At 42.6% G+C, this 23158-nt stretch overlaps 1 protein-coding gene across 8 annotated transcripts in view; it reads right to left on the bottom strand.

The window, feature by feature from the left end:
* Window positions 1–2023, bottom strand: part of LOC110493692 — a 30393-nt gene extending 28370 nt beyond the window's left edge. For 7 of the 8 annotated variants that reach the window (XM_036949685.1, XM_036949683.1, XM_036949688.1 and 4 more), the window contains exon 1: window positions 1915–2023. The gene's annotated coding sequence lies outside the window, so the exon portion shown is untranslated. The other variant, XM_036949684.1, reaches the window with a different exon arrangement.
* Between the last annotated feature and the right edge of the window lie 21135 nt (window positions 2024–23158).

The following is a 23158-nucleotide window of genomic DNA, read 5'->3' as shown; positions in this document are numbered from 1 at the left end:
CACAATGCCTGCAACACAGCAGTTGGGTCATCCAAACAACCCAGCATTTTTTAAATTGTAGATTTAGAGTTATTTGGCAACTAGTGGCGAGTGATATGAACATATATGGGCTGCATGAAGAAAATATAGGCTATTGATGATTTGAGAAAGTAGCAAAAAAAGCTTGCGCTGTGTTACATTTTTCAAGGATGATTCCGCCCAAACTCTGTATGCTATGGGTTTTCCAATCCTGTTCCTGCAGCTACTTAATTTGTGAAATGTTACTTATGAGCCCTTACCAACAACCCAAAGAGAAGAGGAGATATAAATAAAAATGAACATTTTGCCATTGCTTATGCCATGTTAATGATAGCTGAGTGAGAGTGACTAACAAAATCAATGGGGGCCCCCTGGAGGTCTGGGCCCCTAAACTAATTTACCAATCTAAAAATTGCTAGCTAACATGGCTAATTGAGTGACTGTTAGTAACCAGGTTTTCATTATGTGAGTAAAGTACATGGCAGATAAAAAATGTCACAACAGTCCTGATGGGAATAACAAATTTGTCGCTAAACTTTCCAAATGTCGGCAAAACAAAATACACTAGACAAAGTGCGATATTTGTATGTCTGTAAAAGTAATTACGTGAGAAATTGTGGTGGAAACGCTTTTACGAGCAGATATTGATATAATAACCACTATATGAATAGAATGGAGACTGTATAATTGACACATACCAACAAACCGGTGTGATTAGAACGCTTATTTAGAACGTCCAGTTTCGGTTTCAACAGTCACGTTTGAGCTGGCCACACTGTTTTTTCACAGAAACATTTTTGCACAAACACAGTCCTTACAAAGTTATGTCCTGACTGTGACCAGTTTATTTTTGTTTGCAATGTTCAGACATTCACAGAAGTGGCACAACACAATCCTGCAGTAGAAACAACAACACAATATACAGTAAATAAGGCACTTACTTTGATAGGAATGCACACATGTCCAAAGTTATTACTTGTAGGGAAAACAACAATGAAGGCAACGCCAGCGCCAGCCAGAAAATGTGTCATGGGGAAAAAGTTTGTGCAAGACTGTCAAATGTCTACTTGATCTGCAGAAACACTGGGGAAGTGCTTGGCCTCTCCTCGAGGAGAAAAGTTTGTCCGCTCAGTAAAGACTCAAACATAAATTGTCCTCAACAGTGAAATGGGCTAATTCTATATGAATTAATGAAGTGGAACTGAAATTGACTATTGAAATTGACAAGTTGAAACATAGCCTATGGATAATTAGCAGGCAGTATGGGTTAACTGTCCTGTTGCATAACAATCCCATTTTGGAACAATGAGTGCATTCTGACATCACATGCATAAAACAACTCACCCTGGGGAGACCGTTAGAGATATTTGGAACTCACGCATGAGGGTGCGTTCATAAATTCAATCTGGAGTGCCAGAGTGCGCTCAGAGTGCCCTCTGGGTGTTTGTAAATTCAGAGCGTTGTTAGATTGGATTGTCCGTTCATAAATTCAGAGCGTTTCACTCTCGGAGCGCACACTACCAGGCAGGCCAAGGAGTAGGGTTGATCCGAGCGTTCTGACCTCACAACTGCAGTCAAGCACCCAAGCTATCTGGCTAACGTTGGCTAGCTTGCTAGCTACTTCCAGACACAAATGAGAGAACACCTTTCATGTTATCCAGAGCGTTGGTGACTGTAACTGCTGCTGGAAACAATTGAATAATTCTACTACTTTTCATTCTACAACTAAACCTATTTTTTGTTATTTTGAATAATAAACAGTTCTAAAATAAAACATAAATATTGTTGGATGTTGACCGTGTGTCTGCTCTAATGTTAAGTTTCTATCTCTACTTTTCTTTAAAATGTCATATGCAGGTGTATTTCATACTTCATACTTAAAAATTGAAAAGTTACCTTGGTGGATGGATGTTGCTCCACTGGCAGTGCTGAGTTGCTCTGACTTCAGATTCTGTTTACACCCTTACTTACATCTGTTGCACATTTATTTGAAATGGTGCAGCTAGATGGAAATGAAACCTATCTTCCTGGGAAATAATGGGTGTAGCTAGATGGAAATGAAACCTATCTTCCTGGTATTCAATAGAGACCAAACAAAACCAAATGGGCCAAACCCGGGAGGGACCTACCAGAATTTGTTCAATAGGAATCCCCTGTTTTCATTTTCATTTGCAAACTGTTTTGCTACGGTGTGCACTAATGAATATACCCAGGATCTTTCGTAACATGAAAGTTGAAAGTTGAAAGTGAAAGTATTTTGTGCCATTATGGAAAACACTAAAATGTCCTGTTTACTGAAAGAGCAATGCATGCATCCAATACACCTTCATGAAAACACATTCACATTCATGAATATTCTTGTCAATTATCACATTTGTAGGTAGATACAAATACAGGGCTACACATTAAATTTGCCTGTTACAGGATATGTACTGTATAGAAGTTACGTTCATTGTAAAGGAGTGGCAATTGTAATTTACTATAATATCATTTAAAGTGAAAATGTCATGGAAGCAACTTGTATTTTCAACCAATTTAGGCTTTTTGAAAGACAGGCACATTGAAAATGGAAGTGCGCTTGTAACAAACAGATACTTGGCAGATAGGGTAGAGTCAACAAAGACTACGACTGGGTACAAGGCCATGGAATTAGATCATGCTAGACAGAATTACAAAAACATATACTTTATTACACAGTTATTACAAATTCCAATGAAACAAGTGGTATAGCATGCAAGAATATGGTTGCAAATCTTGGCTTCTTGCACCAGCTCAATAGATACTAGAACAGTAGCTTACTTAAAGAAGTTAAACTGAGGATGAAATACGCACCAAAATATGTGAGATATCATACCACTCCAATATTATATACCAGAATATGTGAGATATCATACCACTCCAATATTATACACCAAAATATCTTTGAGATATCACTGCAGACAAACTCTAACAGTAACAGGCAATGGCATGGTTGGAGTCTAGCAGCTACCTCTCCCTGATCTGGCTTGCGCCCAGACAAACTCTAACAGTAACAGGGAATGTCATGGTTGGAGTCAAGCAGCTACCTCTCCCTGATCTGGCTTGCGCCCAGACAAACTCTAACAGTAACAGGCAATGGCATGGTTGGAGTCTAGCAGCTACCTCTCCCTGATCTGGCTTGCGCCCAGACGAACTCTAACAGTAACAGGCAATGGCATGGTTGGAGTCTAGCAGCTACCTCTCCCTGATCTGGCTTGCGCCCAGACAAACTCTAACAGTAACAGGAAATGGCATGGTTGGAGTCTAGCAGCTACCTCTCCCTGATCTGGCTTGCGCCCAGACGAACTCTAACAGTAACAGGAATGTCCAGCCGGTTACAAGTTTATCCCATATTTACACCCAAGGAAAACTTGTAACAAGCCAAATGCCACAGCGAGAGTTGTGTTGGTGAACAAGTGGAGGAGCTGACAATAAGGTTGAAGGACAGGGGTGCACTTCCAGAGTGAGGATAGTAAACCTGGTACAAAAAGGGGAGGTGAATTCAACTTTTGTATTTTGTGTTTTCTGTATTTGATAAATACAATATATTTGTAGGTAATGGTATTTTGTAGTTTGTAGATCATTTGTTTGGGGAGTATTTTGTAACAAGATACATTTTTATGTATCTTTGCCCATATCTGGCACTTTTTAAAACGGTTGTTACGAACTCAGAAAATGTTGATGTGTTAAATATACTTTTTGAAGGTGTTCATTTCCTGTCTCAAACAACATGGCTGCTTTGAACATACATACTGTATGCTTAGGCAATGTTAAGTCTTGGTCCCTGGTGGAAGAACGTCCTGTGTTTCACAGCTTGTCCTATAAATCTTGTTCACCTTACCTCACGTCATACTGATCTGTTTCACTTACTCTATTTACGTCAGTTGATAGTTATTCATATTTGGCCTAAAGTCTTTCAGACCATGAAACAAATATAAAGAAAGTATGACATCACATGTTTCTTTTTCTTTCTGTCTTTGTCCCTCTGTCAGGTATATCAGCTGCAATGGACTCCGGCCTACTTTCACATGACCCAGCAATAGAAACTTGGTCTGAATCTGTATCCCACCACAGTGCTTTGGAGAGGGGGCTAGATTTCACCCAGAGGCCCCTGGCGTGGAGATAAGCTGTTGACTACACTGGTGCAATACCGGGGAACCACTTATACTGTCACCGCCAAACCACCATTTACAGTTATAGCTCAAGGTAAACACACACACGCACAGAAAAACACGCCCACACACACGTGCACACACACACATATGCACAAAAACATACCCGCACAAACGTACACACACACAAACACAAGAAAGTAAATATGCATGAGGACAGAAGAAAACACACCCACACCCCCAATAAAAACGCACCTAAGCATGCTGCACAAACATGGCTAATTATATGCTGAATACCTAAGCTGTCTATGTCTACTTGTCCCTGTCTAGCTTGTTATGGCACCAGTATTTACAACAGGTAAGCCATACAAAAAGTTTAAGCCCAGCTTTACATGTGTTTCTGAGGGTGGCACAGCCTTGATACTCTCTCTGTGTGGCTAGTCTGTCTGTCTGCCTGCCTAGCCTTCCTATCTGTCCCTCATACACCTTGCAGGGGGTTAATGCCAGTCCCCCGCTCCTCTTGTTTAACTCATCATTTCAATAGCTTTTCATTGAGTTTCATTACAACATTAGGCTGCTTAGAAAGCCATAAAAGACAATGGCCTCTCTCCTAGCCCCAGCTCAGACGGCCATTTTAATTGGTATTGACGCGTCAGGTTTTAAGGGGAGATTTTTCACCACGCTTAAAAGCCCATGTTCTACTGATTACCTAATTAAAACCCTGAGTGAGAGCTATCGATCGCAGCCAGAGAGAGAAAGACGGAGCGTGAGAGAGAGGAATGGAGAGTGAGGGAGAGAGAGGCGGGGTGAGTAAGAGGCATCTGTCCCTCAGCTTGAGTTGGCCTACACACACACACACACACACACACACACACACACACACACACACACACACACACACACACACACACACACACACACACACACACACACACACAGTCCGCCAGGCCTAAAAGTGTGAACAAGCCCTCTCTCTCTCTCTATCTCTCTCTCTCTCTGTCGTCACCAGGCCAGATCCATACATCCCTCCAACTCCAACACGTTATCCCTCTCCCATGTTTGACAGAATTCTGGCTTTGCTTGTGATTAGCGGCCGTGAGGCCAAGGAACCGAGGCACTCGTCAGGGAGAACCGCTGTGACCTCCACTTCGATCTCCTCCTCTATCTCTGCCAGTAATGGCTAGGTGTATATATAGGATTTGTCCCAAATGGCACCCTATTCCCTATGTAGTGTACTACTTTTGATCAGGACCTGTGCAAGAGTAGTGCACTATATGGGAAACAGGATGCCATTTGGGATGAAGGGTAGGTGTATATATAGGCAAGACCCATTAGGGCCAGAGATGCCGGATCGCCTGATGGATGTTGATTATAGCCTTGGAGCTGGCTGGAGGCAGACAGGTAGCTATGGAGAGGTGTCAGATGTTGACGTTTACAGCACCAAGGTTCTTTCCTTTTCAGATCACCACCACTTTTCTGTAATGACACATTATGATATCATTGGGCCACACTGTCAGTCAGCGTTTGGTGTAAAAGTCTAAAGGTATACGGACATATGATATATATAGCGACACAAGGCGAGACCCAGATGCAGACACGAGAGGCAGATGGTTTGGCAGGCAGGCTCGAGGTCAGGGGCAGGCAGAATGGTCAGGCAGGCGGGCTCAGAGTCAAGACAGGCAAGGGTCAGAACCAGGAGGATGAGAAAAAACAGAGACTGGGTGAAACGGGAGCTAGGAGAAAAACGCTGGTTGACTTGGCAAACAAGACGAACTGGCACAGACAGACAGAAAACACTGGTATAAATACACAGGGGATACGTGGGGAAGATAGGCGACACCTGGAGGGGGCTGGAGACAAGTACAAGGACAGGTGAAACAGATCAGGTTGTGACAATATACAGTGTATTCGGAAAGTATTCAGGCGCCTTGACTTTTTTCCACATTTTGTTTTACGTTACAGCCTTGTTCTAAAATGGATCAAATGTTGTTTTTTCTCGTCAATTTACACACAATAGCCCATAAAGACAAAGCAAAAACACGTTTTTAGAAATGTTTGCAAATGTAATTAAAAAATATATATATATTGAAATACCTTATTTACATAAGTATTCAGATCCTTTACAATACTTGAAATTGAGCTCAGGTGCATCCTGTCAAGGTGTATGAATGCTTTCCAAATGTACTGTATACTGTATACAGCGCCTTGCAATAGTATTCTTACCCCTTGGATTTCTTCATATTACAAAGTGGGATTAAAATGTATTTAATTGTATTTTTTTGTCAGCAATCTCCTCAGAATACTCTGGAATGTAAAGTGGAAGATAAATTCTAACATCTTAAAGATGAATAAACCTTTGATAACTAAAATATTGTTGTTGCATTCAGCCCCTTTGTTTAGGCAAGCCTAAATGAATTCAGGAGTCGGATTTGGCTTAACAAATCACATGATAAGTTACATGGACTCACTCTGTGTGAAGTAATAGGGGCTGACATGATTTCTGAGTGAATAACCCTTCCTCTGTCCCCCATACATTCATCATCTGTAAGGTCCCTCAGTCAAGTGTTGAATTCCACGCACAGATGAAACTACAAAGACCTTTTCAAATGCCTCATAAGGAAGGGCTGTGATTGGTAGATGGGTAGCAATAACAAATCAGACGTTGATTATCTCTTTAAGCATGGTAACAATTATGCCGTGGATTGTGTATTAAATCACCCGATTTTAAAACAGTTCAATGGCTGTGATGGGAGAAAACTGAGGATGAATCAACAACATTCTAGTGACTCTACAATAATGACCTAAATGACAGAGTGAAAAGAAGAATATAAATATACAGAATACAAATATTCAAAAACTTTCATCTTGGGCACTAATACTGTGTTAAAAAAAGAAGACAAAGGAATACACTTTTTGGCCTAAATGCAAAACTTTATGTTTGGGGCAAATCCAACACAACACATCACTGAGTAATTACATCCTGATTTTCTATGCTGGTGGTAGCTGCATCATAGTATGGGTATATTTGACATCGGCAAATACTGGGGAGTTTTTCAGGATAAAAAGAAACGGGATGACGCTAAGCTCAGGCTTTGTAACACTATAAAATGTGAAGAAATCCAAAGGGTACGAATACTTTTGCAAGCCACTGTATATTTTTATTTTAGAAATCTTTTTTTTTTTTCTGGAAAAATGATCTCAACTGACATTGAAATGACTGAAACCCAATCAAAACTGTGTAAAAATTATCATGGACCTTGTATAGTTCATAGTCTCTTCACTCTAACCAGCTTGCTAACAGTCATCGAAACAAATGCTAGACAGTCAGGGAGCATCGTAAATTCCAAAAGCAATGGATATGGGAATCTTTTTTGCTAATATTTTTTTGCTACTTTTTGCGAAATATAACGCATTTTCAGTGCGGACCTCCAAGGTGTACAACATGCGGTTAGCCTTTGTCAAACACCTGTCTTGTGTTTCACCCTTTGCGTAATTGGGAATGTTTGGTAACAGTTTGGTAACATGTTGAGTAACTATATACATTAGGTCAGCAAATCGACACTCCTCTGTAAGTCAGAGAGTAACTATAGAGAGACTATAAAAGATATACATCTGACAATTTACAATCTGTTTTTTTTAAGAGAGCATCTGTTCCTTGAACTCAACACAACGGGCCTTGATAAGTGATATCATGTTGTCATTCAAATACAGTAGTAGAATATGCTGCTTGCTCCAGTGTGTAATGGCAAGGGCTAGGATGAGGTAACTGGACAGTGCATATTTCAATGATATGATTACATAAAAGTACACACACAGACACACTAACTGAGTTCCATAACCACAGTCTTTCGTAATGAGATTTATCTAACCTTTGATGGGGGGGGGGGTGTGTGTGTGTGTGTGTGTGTGTGTGTGTGTGTGTGTGTGTGTGTGTTCTTGTGAGCCTTTTTCCCCTCACACCGGAAGGAAAAAGCAGAGGAGGCACTTTATACTCTTGACCAACAATTCAACAATAAAGACTGAGCTGCCATGATGCATCTGAAGCATGCAGGAGGAACGGGATATCACGAGGAACAGTATCCTACAGATCACTGGTTCAGTGAATCAGATTTTGTATTCAGTAGCTCTCTATGGGGATCTCAAGGGATTGGGGATTAGCAGGAAAATGAAATGAATGCATTTCTCATCACAGCCAGCCAGCTCCCTGCCTGTAGCAGGAGGCACATTGTCTGCCTACCAAATGGCACCCTATACCCTATATAATGCATTACTTTTTTTTATTTCCTGGTTGGACATAGTGCTCTAAATAGGGAATAGGGTGCCACTTTGGATGCACACATTGTGTTCTCACCTACGTCCTCACGGCAATGAGGCATTGGATATAGGAAGGTCTGGTAGAATTGACAGCCTGACTAAAATAGGTTGAGTACCCTTTCAGCAGGTGTAGCGGAGGAAGCTGTACCACAGTGTGGTGGGGAACAGGAAGTATCAGGTCAAAGTGAAACTGCTGCAGTTGGTGCTGCTCTACCTGAAGTGGACAGGGTATTCGCGATAACACTGACGAGGTATACCCCTGATAACTGAAATGTTCATGCATAAATGCAAAGGGTTTACTGTCACTTGCTGTTGTTATCCTTCAGTATTCAGTGATTGTGTAACATGGGGGTACAGCATTGATCTTTAGACCATTTTCTTTACGACCATGTCCTTGACAGACCAGTGTCTTTCTGGCAATTTTGCGGTGACATTTGATCTGACAGTAGAGGACGCAACATGCTTTGGCCTCTCCTCCTCTGATGCAGTCCAGAGAAGACACCATGAAAATCCATCTGGGGACTTTAAAGGATTTGAACTAGCCGTTAATTACGTAACTGCTAGTTAAAGAGAGACTAGAGGGAGAGAGGGAGTGAGAGAGAGTGGAAGAGTGAGACAAAGGGAGGGGGGGGTGGGTATGGAGAGTCAGAACATGGCAGCACACATTACCCAGCAAGATCAAATCCGTAGTCTCGGGGGCCTGTTTCAGTACCGCTCTAGAGGAGGAAGTATGTGGGCGGTGCTAAATATCCCCAAATTGCAGCTAAAATGTAACCTAAGCCCCTGTATAATAATGTGCCACGTCTCTAAATGACCTCCATTACCCAACAAGCTCTGGCAGCTCCATTATAAGTCATGGGCATGCATCCCAAATGGCACCCTATTCCCTACGTAGTGCACTACCTTCCCCATAGGGCTCTGGCCAAAAGTAGTGCACTATGTAAGGAATAGTGTGCTATTTACCTGAGAAATACAGAAGACTGGCTCAATCCGTGATTGACAGAATTGACAGAATGAGATAAAGCCAGGGGATGCATTTGAAGCAAGGCGTGGGCACGGTGTGGTTCGAGGGCTGATATTACAGTTTTTTTCGATTGCTAAACGACAGTGGACACAACTGGAGTCACATGTGCAAAACTCCAACTACAGTCTGCACAGCAGCAGTTCATGTGGACCAAACTCTAGTTCGTTTTTCATTGCTTGAACACAGTTTCCAAAACTCTACACACCTATCCCATGACTTTAACCACAACCTGCACAACACTGTGGATTTACAGCACTTTGTTCAAATGCTAACACACTGCTGTCAAAACTGTGAACCACACATTCAAAACGGAATAGATTTCATCCTTGTGCCTTTCAAACACTGCTGATTGCAATTTCAGCTGAAAGGCTAAGCAGGTGTCTTGTTTTAGACTTGTTAGTGAACACACACACATATTACAGTATATATGGGTAGAGCTCAGAAAGACTCATTTTGGAAATGGAACAAGGAAGATGGGTTCGTGGAGGGAGAAGGGTGGCAGGGAGAGGGTGGACGCGTGGAGGAAGACAAAGAAGACAAAGAGCTGTTATTTCAGATGAAATAAGGGCTACACTTATAGACCATGTCGTGAACCATGGTCTCTCATTGAGAGAGGCAGGGTTGAGGGTGCAACCCAATCTGCAAAGATCCACAGTGGCATCTGTAATGCGAATTTTCCATCATGCAAACAGGTGAAAGTTACATCCTTACAGTAAATGAAAACATTACAGGAATCTATTTTGTATTGCAATTATAGAATATTTACACAGATATATATTACAGTAAGTTTGACTGTAAAATACATTTTTACAACAGGACCCAAAGGCTGCCCCCAACAGGGGGAAGAGGAAAAATATTTTCAGATGCACAGGAAAATGCTATTGTTGACATGGTTGTTGTCAACAATGCAATAAAACTGCGGGAGATTCAAGATAGAGTGCTGGCTGATAATGATATATTTGAAAATGTTAATTCTGTCAGCACAACAACTATTGCTCCTAAAGAAACACCAAGTTACAATGAAACAGTTATACACTGTACCGTTCGAGAGAAACAGTGAACGGGTAAAAGAGCAAAGATACCAATATGTCCAGGTAAGACGTCTGCTATAGCTATACACAGCTATACAAAATATTTACAGTAAAAAAAAAAACACTAGCATTTCTACAGTAAAACTGTGCACTTACTGTTTTTCAGAGAGTAATGGAGGTGGAAGCACTGGAAAGACCACATTCATTTGTATTTATCGATGAAGCTGGATTTAACCTTGCCAAAACACGGCGCAGAGGAAGGAATGTTATAGGTCAAAGGGCCACTGTGGAGGTTCCAGGCCAAAGGGGGGGAAATATCACCATGTGTGCTGCAATGGCCAATGCAATGGTTTGCTTCTCAACACACCACTCATTGGCCGATACAACACTGTTCCTAGAACAGCTCTATGCTCAGCTAGTGCCAGCAGAACAGGGGGAGCCAGTAAGAAACCCCCAAGTTTTTGTCATAGTTTGCGATAACGTTGCTTTTCACCACTCTGCAGCTGTCACAGATTGGTTTGCAGCACATCACAGATTTATGGTTTTGTACCTGCCTGCATATTCACCCTTCCTCAACCCAATAGAGGAGTTTTTCTCTGCCTGGAGGTGGAAAGTGTTTGGTCACCACCCACATGACCAAATGTCTCTTTTGGAAGCCATGCGTGCCGGATGTGAGGACACGAGTCCAGAGGACTGCCAGGGATGGATAAGGCACTCCAGAAGGTTCTTCCCCAGGTGCATGGCAAGAGAAAACATTAGATGTGATGTTGAAGAAAACCTGTGGCCTGATGCTAGAGAGAGGCAGGATTAGCCCCTCAATTATTTGTTCGAATTACAGTATGTACTTTTAGTTTCTACCTTTTTTTTCTCATTACTGTAATTCCGTAAATTACTACAGACTATTGAAGCAAACTGCTAATTTTCATTTACCTTAAAGAATTGTTATGTTCTAAAAATTTTAATAAATCATGTGAAAGAATGTCACTCTTTTCTTTGAAGAAAATATTTCTTTGTATGAAGTCACTGAAATTGTTCAAACTGTAAAGATGAAAAGTTAGTATTTTCTGTATTGGTGTTTGATGCTAGTGTTTTTACTCTCAGTGTGTTCTGAGTGACAGTGTGTGTTATCTCAGTGAGGGTTGTGCATAGTGTTTGGCTGCACTGAGCGTGTTTTGAGCCATGTGTTAAGAGTTGTGTTGCTTGGAATGAGTTTTGCAGGTGATGTGAACTGTTTAGCTCAGGTGACTGTTGGTAGTGCAGACTGTAGTTAGAGTTTTGCACATGTGACTCCAGTTGTGCCCACTGTCGTTTAGCAATCGAAAAAAACTGTAACGGATGTATGCTATCAACAACCTGCTTTCTATTTTGGGGGGGGGATCTCTTCATATGTGGGGGATTAAGGAATGTGTGTAAGTGTGTATGAGTGTCTCCATTTTGGACTGAAAGAGTATGTGTTTGCGAGCAGGCGTGTGGACATTAGTGAGGTTGAGTTTGAGATCCATACTTCTCTGTGTGTGTGTGTGTGTGTGTGCGTGCGTGCGTGCGTGCGTGTGTGTGTGTGCATATTTTGATGCAACATGTCCCAGTGTGTGTCTGTACAGATGTAGAACCTTAATTTGATCACCCTGTTGCAGGAGTGGTCCAAATAAAACTTGTAGTGTATTTGAGATTTAACAAGGCTCATGAATTTGGTAAGTTCCACTTTGAAATTTAAGACTATGTATCAACCCTTACAAAATGTCCCTTAATTATAATCCACATAATAATTCACATTTCCTATTGCTGCAAGATTATTGTCCTGCTGTAGCAAACTGGCTCAAATGAAGATCCTACATAAGTACGTGTGCTGTATAGATCACAGCTCTCTCTCTCTCTCTCTCTCTCTCTGTTCAATGTGTTCATATCTTTGTTCCTCTACCCCAGTGGTTCTTAATATTGTTTTGCCTCGGGACCCAAATTGAATATTCGCATCGTTGAATAAGAACCCCCAAAATACAATCTGGAAAACTATTTGTAATGCTATATTGATAGTAAATGTACATTTTCTTGATGAAGAACGTAATAACACTCATTGGTTTGAGACCACAAAATCAACCAACATAGTGCTGCTAGTAGCTCTATGTTGAAAATACTGTAATTGAAGAAAACATTTTCAGAGATTAAATAAAAAACATGTAAAAAAAAAAATCAGGATCATTTCTACAGAATTTCTACCTGGTGTCATTTGTTTACTCCAATTGAGAATCGCTGCCACAGTGTAGTGCAGACAGTCTAATAGTAACACTGGAGTGACAGCCTTTACACCTCCATCACCATGAGGTCCACAGCATCTCTCGCTTTCTTCTTTCCCTCTCTCTCTCTCCTTTATCTCCCTCTCTCCCTCTCTTTCTTTATCTCCCTCTCTCTCGTCTCTCTCTCTCTCCTTTATCTCTCTCTCTCTCTCTTTCTTTCTCTCACCATTATCTCCCTCTCTCTCTCTCTCTTTCTTTCTTTCTTTCTTTCTTTCTCTCTCCTTTATCTCCCTCTCTCTCTTCCTCCCTCTCTCTTTTTCTCTCATTCTCTCTCTCGCTTTCTTTCTCTCTCCCTTATCTCTCTCTTTCTCTTTCTCTGTCTCTCCCTTTCCATCCATCTCTCTCTCTCTTTCTCTCTCTCCCTTTCCATCTCTCTCTCTCTCTCTCTCTCTCTCCGACCATCCACACAGATCATCAACCTATGACACTAGTTCTAGAGTTGCTTCTTCCCGGCACAAAGAAACCCCATCCGACTCTACTCCTCCTCTTGTCTTCTTGCTTGATCTGCTGCCATGCTTTATGATAAAGCCCACTCAATGCATCATAATCAAATTATCACATTACACACATCTCATTGCCTCCCAGCCAGTCAGGAGGCAGGGAGGACAGGTCTTAGGTAATGGAGTTTGGTGTGTGTGTAGTGCGTGTGTGAGTCTGTATGAGTGTGTACGTGTGGGTGAGTATGAGTGTGTATGTGTGTGTGTATGAGTGTGTGCGTGTGTGTTTATGGAGTCATATTATGTGCTCAGGATTTAGGGGACTGTAGTTTGCGGGTTGAATTGATGTGTGTATGCGCGTTTGTGTGTTACCATAGCACACACTGTAGGGAGAGAGCTGACGGAGGGGGGGGAGAGAGAGATGTTTTTAAGTACATCAAGGTGGCCCCATCCCACACAGCTCTGAGGTGGTGGTTATGGCTTCATGAGGGAGGCGAGGGAGGATAGGGGCCCCTGTACCTGGCTTGTTTATACCCCTTCCACTGCCTGGTTTCCCCTGGGAATGGACTACAGAGGGCTGTGTGTGTGTGTGCGTGTGTGTGTGTACATGTGTTTGTGCTTGTATGTGAGAGAGAAAGATGCGTGTGTGAGAGACAGTGTTTTTGCCTGCTGTGTTCTTGTGCATGTATTTAAGTGTTTCGTGTGCCTGTGCCTGTCTTGCTCACACGTGCTCAGAGTAGAAGAGAGCGAGTGTCACAATGACTGATGTGTTTTTAGGTCATCCCTATCGGTGGTGAAAGTGAAATCCACCGCTTTATCTCTCCCCTCAAGGAGAAAATGAAAATAGCCCCCATTAAACCCTGTATGCTGCCAGTCAGTCAATACTGGTCTCTCTGCAGAGTGAGACACTAGTAGCTACAGACACCAGTCGAGGTATTGGAGGGATGTTACCAGGCTTCCTACCGTATGTCAGGTTTCATCTACTTCCTGTGATAAGGGTGGCTGTGACAGGACTGATACACAGTGAGGCTGGAGTGTGTCTCACTCTTTCTCTCTCTCTTTTCCCCCTTTGAATGAGCCAGACCCTGCCATTTCCTAGCATATGGATCTCTCTCTCTCTCTCTCTCTCTCTCTCTCTCTCTCTCTCTCTCTCTCTCTCTCTCTCTCTCTCTCTCTCTCTCTCTCACACTCACACACACACACACACACATACACACACACACACACACACTCTCTCTCTCGCTTAACTCTCTTGCTCTCTCTCACACACAGACACACTCGCTCTCTCTCTCTCTCTCTCTTTCACACACACACACACACACACACACACACACACACACACACACACACACACACACATTCTCTCTCTCTCACACAGAGACACACTCTCTCTTTCTCTTTCTCTGTCTCTCACTCACACACACACACACTCTCGCTCTCGCTCTCGCTCTCACACACACACACACACACACACACACACACACACACTCTCTCTCTCGCTCTCTAACTCTCTCGCTCTCTCTCTCTCACACACGGACACACACACACACACACACTCTTTCTCGCTCTCTCATATACACATACACACACTCCCTTTCTCTTAATCTCTTATCTTCTTCACCTCTCTGTTTGTATTTTCTTTCTCCTCTCTCTCTCTCTCTCTCTCTCTCTCTCTCTCAATTCAATTCAATTGACATGGCAAGTTCATTACTACTCACATTGTCAAAGTATACATATATAAAAAATGAAAAATAAATATTTATAAATATATATATATATATAAGTAAATGGTGGGACCAACAGCAATAATAATAGTAGTAGTGGACATGGGATTACCATTAACAACAACAATATTAATCAGAACAACAATACATTAAAGCAATGGTAGTAGACTAGTGTCAACATGACTGAGAAGACATATGACATGGTATGAAAGACAAAACAAAACAAGATGGGAAATAATATTGACATTACACTTTTCACTGGCTGTCCCTCAGGTTGTGGCAGGAGGACACATGTTTGGCTGCCAAAACTGCACATTTTGGCTTTTCACCCAATAAATATTTGATTTTTTCTTCCTCTTTTATAGTTTCAAATTCTTTGTATTGAATTATAATTCTGGGAAAGAAATATTCTCTTAGGTATGAGTACTTGTCACAGTGTAATAGGAATTGCAGCTCTGTCTCTACCACTCCACTGGAGCAGAGTGAGCACAGCCTGTCCTCTCTGGGCAGCCAGGTTTGTCTGTGACGACCGGTCTCGATAGCCAGACTGTGAGTCTGTACCTAGTCAATGTTTTCCTCAGTTTTCTATCAGTCACAGTGGTCAGATAGTCTGCCACCAAGTACTGTCAGTTTAGAGCCAAATAGCATTGAAGTTTACTTAGATTTTTTTGTTGTGTCTTTCCAATAGGTGATATATTTTTATTTTTGTTTTGTGATGATTTGGTTGGGCCAGATTTTCTGAGTGCTGTCCTGAGGCTCTATGGGGTTGGTTTGGGTTGGTGAACTGAGCCTCAGAACCAGCTAACTGAGCCTCAGAACCAGCTGGCTGAGGGGACTCTGCTCTGGTTTCATCGCTTGACATTGTAGAGCTGTGTGATGGAATGTTTTGGGGTCGCTTGTTTTTAGATGGTTGTAACATTTTATGGCTCTTTTTTTTTCTATTCGAATGAGAAGGAGGTTTTGGCCCAATTCTGCTCTACATGCGTTATTTGGAGTTTTTCTTTGCACTTGCAATACAGTCTTGTATTACTCTCTGCATGCAGTATTTCAACTGGATGTTTGTCCCATTTGGTGAATTCATTATTAGAGAGTGGACCCCATACTTTACTGCCATATAGAGCAATTGGTTCTATAACCGATTGGAAACATTTTAGCCAGATTCTAATTGGAATTTAGATTTGAATGTTCCTTTTAATGGCATAGAATGCTCTTCTTGCTTTGTCTCTCAGCTCATTCACAGCCATGTGAAAGCTACCTGTGTTGCTGATATTTAGTCCTAGATATGTGTCGTTTTTGGTGTGTTCTAATACAACTGTGTCCAAATATAATTTATATTTGTCATTCTATATTTGTCATCAAATGCTTTCTTGAAATCTACAAAACACGAGTAGATTTGGCCACGGTTTTGGTTTACTTGTTTGTCAATTAGAGTGTGGAGGGTGTAAATGTGGTCTGTTGTACGATAATTGTTTAGAAATTCAATCTGGCTTCTGCTCAGGACGCTGTGTTCATCAAGGAATGATGTAGTCTGCTGTTTATAATACTGCAGAGAATTTCCCCCAAGTTGCTGTTAACGCAAATTCCTCTGTAATTATTTGGGTCAAATTTGTCTCCATTTTTATAGATTGGTGTGATCAATCCCTGGTTCCAAATATCGGGGAACATACCTGCAGTGAGGATAATGTTGAAGAGTTTGAGTATAGCCTATTTGAATTTGTGGTCTGTATATTTGATCATTTCATTTAAAATACCATCAGCACCACAGGCCTTTTTGGGTTGGAGAGTGCATAGTTTTTCCAATAATTCTTCTTCTGTAATTGGGGTATTGTAACGCTCGTCTGATGAAGAAGGAGTGGACCAAAGCACAGCGTGGTATGTGTTCATGATATTTAAATTTGAACAAAAGAACAAAAATAACAAAGCGAGAAACGAACAGTTCTGTAAGGCAACTAAAACTATACAGAAAAACAACTACCCACAAACCCAGGTGGGCAAAAAGGCTACCTAAGTGATTCTCAATCAGAGACAAAGAAATAGAAATAGAAAACATAGAAATAAAGAAACTCGCATGCCCACTCTAGTCACACCCTGGCCTAACCAAAGGGCATGACAGGTATCCACAGGATTCTGATAGTCTTCGACTGCTGATTCAAGGATTTGTCATTTTTCTTGTATATCTTTTTGTTCTGGGCTCTTTGTTATATTGCTGTAGAGGTTTACAAAGTGATTTCTCCACATATCCCCATTTTGGATAGCCAATTCCTCCTGATGAGGTTTGTTTCATTTATTCCAATTCTCCCAGAAGTGGTTTGATTCTATGGATTCCTCAATTACATCCAGCTGATTTCTACTGTGCTCTTCCTTTTTTGTTCTCAGGGTGTGTTTGTATTGCTTCAGTGTTTCCCCATATTGAAGGCCTACATTTTTGTTGTCTGGTTCTCTATGTTTTTGATTAGATATATTTCTCTATGACTTTCTTAGATTTTTGCAATCATTATCAAACCATTTTTCATTGTCTGTTATTTCTGGTTTGCTCTTATGCTTCTTTCGATTAGCCAAGGAGGCTAATTCGTCAAATATAAAGTTTATGTTCCAAACGGCCAAATTTACACCTTCGTTGCTGAAGGAGAATGTTAAGGCTAAAAAGTTGTCCAGGAGAGATTGTATTTTTTGGCTACTAATTGCTTTTTGGTAGACGTCTGTGCTTTTTGGTAGACGTTTTTCAATTAAAGTAAACTCGTATTATGCTAATGTGATGTGTTTATCATTTAAGATATTATTTGTGTCATGCAACTTGGGTAGATATAGTGTGAGGATGGTGGAGTTCTTGTGCTCATCTTACCATGACCCTCGGCCTATCACATGTGAGCATAGTAGACTCAGCATTTGTTTAATGTCACTTATTCCGTTGGACGGGAGCTGGGCCAGTTGCTCCTCTCTCAGCCTGTGCGTAGCTCTGCCTGCTGGGCTGTGGCTCCTCCAAGTGTGGGACTGCGGTGGGGGGCAGGTGGGTGGGAGACCTTGTCTGGGTGGCTCTGAAGCTGGGCTGGGGTGGTCTGTGCTGTGCTGGCTGTGGTGGGCATTGAGGTTGGTGGTGCTCGGGTTGTGGCTGGGGGGTCCAGGGTGCTGGTCAGGGGTGTTGTCTCTGTGATCTCGGCGGGGTGGAGATTTCTCCGCTGTTCCTGGGTGGAGAGATCGGGCTACGGTTTAAAGCGACGTCCTTGAGAGTCTTGGCAAGGATGGGGACTGTCTCCCTGTACAGGTGAACATGGTCATAGAGACAGTCCAGATCGAGGGTGAGATGGTGGGCCAGGTGTACATTGGGTCGCAGGGCACAGTCCCGGGAGAGGTTGGTGTTTATTCTTTGGATTGTGGCAGGGTGGAAGTCCTTCCTCTGTAGAAGAGTTGACACCACGATTCTTGAGTTGGGGAAGATTGCAGAGGCCTTCTCGATCACTCCCCGTAGTGAAGTCGCCACCCTTTCCTGCTGAGCACGCAGGTCGTTGCTTCCGGTGTGTATGATTATGTGGCTTGGCGTCCCAAGATGGGCCTTATCAAGCAGCACCATGGCACTCTGCGTTGTTGGGCACCACACCTTTCTCCTTTTGTGTCTAGGGAAAAGTTTATTCTCCTGAACAAACTTCCCACTTGAGTTCATCAACAGGACGATGTCAGTGTTTCTTCTGGACTGGAGGGGGCAGAGGGGGGGCTGGTGGGTGTTGGAGCTGGGGTGTGGCTGGTCTGTGCCGGTGCCGCTGTCAGTGGGAGGCTGTTCTGTGGGCTGGGGAGGAGGGGTGCAGTAGGCAGGGCTGGGGAAACCTGGATGGTTGAGCTGGGCTCCTCTGCTCTGTGAGGGCAGGTCATAGAGTGGTGATCTAGCTGCTCCTGCAGCCTGTTCTCTTTCGCTCCTCTCTTAGTGAGGTCAGATCGTTGTTACTGTTCTGCATGTCTTTTTGGAGCTCTCTCACCTCCTTTGTTAGATCAGCCAGCTCTCTCTTGAGTCCGTCTCTCTCTTGCTGAACCTCTTTCCGCTGTGTTGCAAGGCTGCTGTCCTGCTCTGTCCTCACCTTGGTTAGGAGCTCCTCTAAGGTGTGGTTGTCTGGTTGCTGTTTGCTCACGCTCTCCCTGAGCAGGACCACCTCCCCCTCCAGTTTGGTGAACTCATCCCTCATGGCAGCCATGGTGGTGAGGAGGGCCTGAGCCTGCTCTGCACTGAGGGGGTCGCTCTCCTTCTGGGGCGTGTTCTCCACTATGGTGGGAAGAGAGGTGCTGGATGTGCCTTTTTGGGTGGGGAGAGTGGGGGTGAGGGTGGTGCTGGTGGAGTTTGTCTTGTGGGAGGGGATGTCACTGGTGGTGTCCTTCTCTCTCTCCACTCTCTCCTTAATGGCCTGAAAGTTTGTTTCAAACAGCCTAATGTTACCTTGCACCATGACAGTCCCAGTCTTATAGAGGCTGATTGTTATCATGGTGCTGTCAGGGTCGTCTGTCTATTTGATTTTCAGCTTCCACCCATTACAGATTCCCTCTTTCTTTATGGATGGGTAGTGAGAGCACGCTGCTGAGCGCCATGCATTTGGCTGGTCAGTGAGGAAGATTACTCACGTCCCCGAGGTCTGAGAAAAGGGTTTCTGGCCTCCCCTTTAGTAGTTTCTGTTTAAAAGCTTTCCTCGGTGTGTCATCTTTCGCTTCTGGAGGGTAGAGAATGGATTCAGCGCTGAGGGGGAGTGGGGACATGGTGCCTGTGGGCTCTGCTACTACTGCTGCTGCTACTCTGTCCTGCTGCCACGTTGCCATAGCAACCGATTTGTTTGTCTGCTGCTGTTGTTAGCTAGCTCCAATTTAGTTCAAAAACCAGCAAAAAGAGAGACAAATCTTCACACAAAAAAACAGAAGATCTGTTTAAAGTTATTCCGTGCTCCTTTTTCGGTTCACTCACTCAGTTTGGTCGTTTGATGTAGTTATATTAACTCCCCTTGCTAGGTTTGTTCTAGCTCGATTCTTCTGGCGAGCATGTTCGTCTGCAGGCTAGGTCTTTGTTGTGTAGCTAGCTAGCTAGAGTCAACTTCTTAACTTGAGGTGCAAAGTAACTTTTTTTTCTTTTCTGAATGAATAGAGTTGTTGTTCATCACTTCTTGTCTGGAATTATTTTTTGATTAGAGTGTTTATCTCATTCTAAAAACAAAAAATAATATCAAATATATCAGGAGCTCATGTTGAGCATGACTCTCTTTCTCTCTCTCTCTCTCTCTCTCTAATCAGGTGAAGCACTGCCTCCATTTTACCTTCTGTAATTACATCCCGCATCCTGAATCAAACGGCAGATTGATTCCTCATATCCACGCTAAGCGAGTTTCAAAAGCAGACGGAGAGCGAGAGGTGAAGAGAGATTTGCTCTCACAAATACAGGCAATCTGTTCCCTGTCTTCTCCCTTCTATCTTGGTAGCTCTTCGTGGTAGAATTGGTCTCTAGTACAGTATATGATAGCGTAATTATTCTTAAAGCCATAACGAAGGCTACACACACTCCCCAGGAACACATGCATTGTGTTTTAGCCATGCTATTGTTGTTGATTGGATTGAATGCCCCGGGGAAAATATAGAAATTTGTACCACAGATTCTATGCAATGGGTTCATTAGAAACAATTGGAGAATTTGTTCAGTGAAAATGTAGAATTATTTTCTACTACATAGATTCTATGTGATGAAGACCTAATTAGGAGCAATTGTCTATAAGACTTGGATATAGGTCTGTCTGTCTCTGTCTGTCTGTCTGTCCCTAACTAGTGATTCCATGTGTGTGTGTGTGCAAGTGCACGTACCTGCATGTGTCTTTCTGCCTGTATCAATTTTACAGGGTAGTTAGGCTAATGTTTGTACCCGTTTTATATAAGTACTGTCTGTGTGTTCGTGTGTGTACACTACAGGTCTTCCCTGGGTAAAGTGCTGCAGAGCCACACATCCCTCTTGTTATTTCTCAGCATTAAAGCGACGGTGTGTGTGGGGGCTCGGCCCCGCCGCTCCGCTCCTGCAGTGAGATTGCATTGACCGCTGTGTTATTGCACTTTAATTATCAATTACGTTGGCCCATCTCTGGCAAGGGGAACCGGGGAGGTGATAATGAATACAGAGCAGCCATTAGGCTGGAGACCAGGCTCTCCGCCTGGGCCTGGGGGTGCCGGGGAGGGGCTGGGAGGGGAGAGAGATGAGGGAGAGGGTGGGTGGGGTTGTTGGGGGAAGGGAAGGTGGGGAGGGGGGATTGGCTGGTGTGCTAATGAAATAGACTCCCGCAGCCTAGACAAAAGAAGCCCACCACATCTAGTTCTCTCATCTCTCTCTCTCGCTCTCTTGCTCTCTCTCTCTAAAACACACTCCGAGCCACCATTACCGCCCGCACAGACACATACACAAACAGGGTCTTCCGTAGGGGTCATCTTTGAAGCTGCAGCATAGCATTGCTTTAATGTGTAAATATTCCATCAGGTCATATTGCATCATGTTCTTCCTGGCAACCATTATGCAGTTGGTATAAGTCCCTATCTACCTCTATGTATGATGAGATCCATTGAAGCTGGAATTCAAATCAAACCAGCCATTGAAATGTTTATCCAGTGTGTTTATTTACACACTGTTGTGTCTATGAGGGAAGATGGCCTTGTTTTTTCCCAAACCAAAAAGCCATTCTCTGACTTGATTTTACCATGGGGGAAATGTTGATATGTGTACTATTGTAAATACCATCGTTTGGGTTCAGGTCTTATCTCAAGTCAGGTCTACTCAAGCTCCCCCACCATCTACACACATACACACACACACACAACCTGAAGCCCTTCTCTCCTCTTGTTCTTTCCTTGGGGGACCAGAGGTTTAACGTTAATTACAGGAGCTGCTGCAGTCACTCAACCCTGTCACTCATAATCATAGTATCATGGACTGTCTGAAGAAATATGATTAATTTAGGTTTTCAGGAAAAGGCTTGTGGTGGCTTTAAATTAGGTTGAGAATGTTTAAGCTGATTGTATACAATGAGCTTTCCTATATATATATATATATATATATATATATATATATATATATGCTATGTAGATGTTGAGCCAGTATACAACATACACTATTGATGAAGTGTTGCAAGACACAAAATAAAAAATGATCAGCAAAACCATTAAGTAACCTGATCATGGCAAATCAATCTCAATGAGCTTGTTTGGTGTTTGAAATAAAAACCTTCCTGTGTCATTCTATTCTGCACACGTGCACGCCCTAAAACAACATGCGTTTCATAAATCTCCGTAGGCTACATGTTTCCACTTCACTCTGTAGACGTTTACAGACAGTTCTACCAATGATATTATGGAAACAGTGCTCACGTGGAAACTGCATGTTTAATTTAGCTGATGCAATAAGGCAGCGAATGTCACCTCTTATAACAGCGGCAGTAGCCTGACTGTCTGAAGGAATAAAACGGAGAGTGATGGATTGTGCGACGGTCCTTTGTCTTTTCCGGGTGTTTGGTTACACATGTTAATATCAACAGCTTTGCTGGTCTGTTTTCCACGTCTTATTTCTATTCATTTAAATATTGAAACAATAATAGCCTATAACCTCCATCTCCAGAATTGGAAAGAAGATGGTAGGAACTTGATTTATAAGCGACCGTTTTTCTGCCTCGTTACACACACACACACACACACACACACACACACACATCCAAATGAATAAATTACACACGACCTAAAAAGGCAATACATGTCACATGATACCGTCAAATTACTTATTCATGAATTTGTGTAGGCTATTCATCTAAATAGCCTATTCATTCACATGTTTCTCTCAGCTCTGCTTGACGTACAATTACCGATGCAACCTTATCATAAAATATAGCTTCGTGTAAATGTGTTATATTTCCATAGACTCCATAAGCCTATTGGTGAATTCATATTTATTTAACTTCGAAGCCAAGTCATGTCACGTTTATTTGTAAAGCCAAACAACAAACGTGTCTCTGATTCCTCTCCGGATGTAACACACCTGCCGCAACTGGCTGAGATGCCTCGCGACTCGCTGCTTTGTCGTGTGCTGTCAACCTGACGCATTACCAACCCGGACTCTAGGTGATCTCGGGTTACTACCCATGTACAGTCTGACCACCAAATGACGATCATAAAATCTTACACTACAGAATGTCCCACTT

Source organism: Oncorhynchus mykiss, chromosome 17 (assembly GCF_013265735.2).
Source record: "Oncorhynchus mykiss isolate Arlee chromosome 17, USDA_OmykA_1.1, whole genome shotgun sequence".
NCBI classification, from domain to species: Eukaryota; Metazoa; Chordata; class Actinopteri; order Salmoniformes; family Salmonidae; genus Oncorhynchus; species Oncorhynchus mykiss.
Note: the sequence above shows the minus strand (reverse complement) of the source record. Positions and strands in the feature narration are given on the sequence as shown.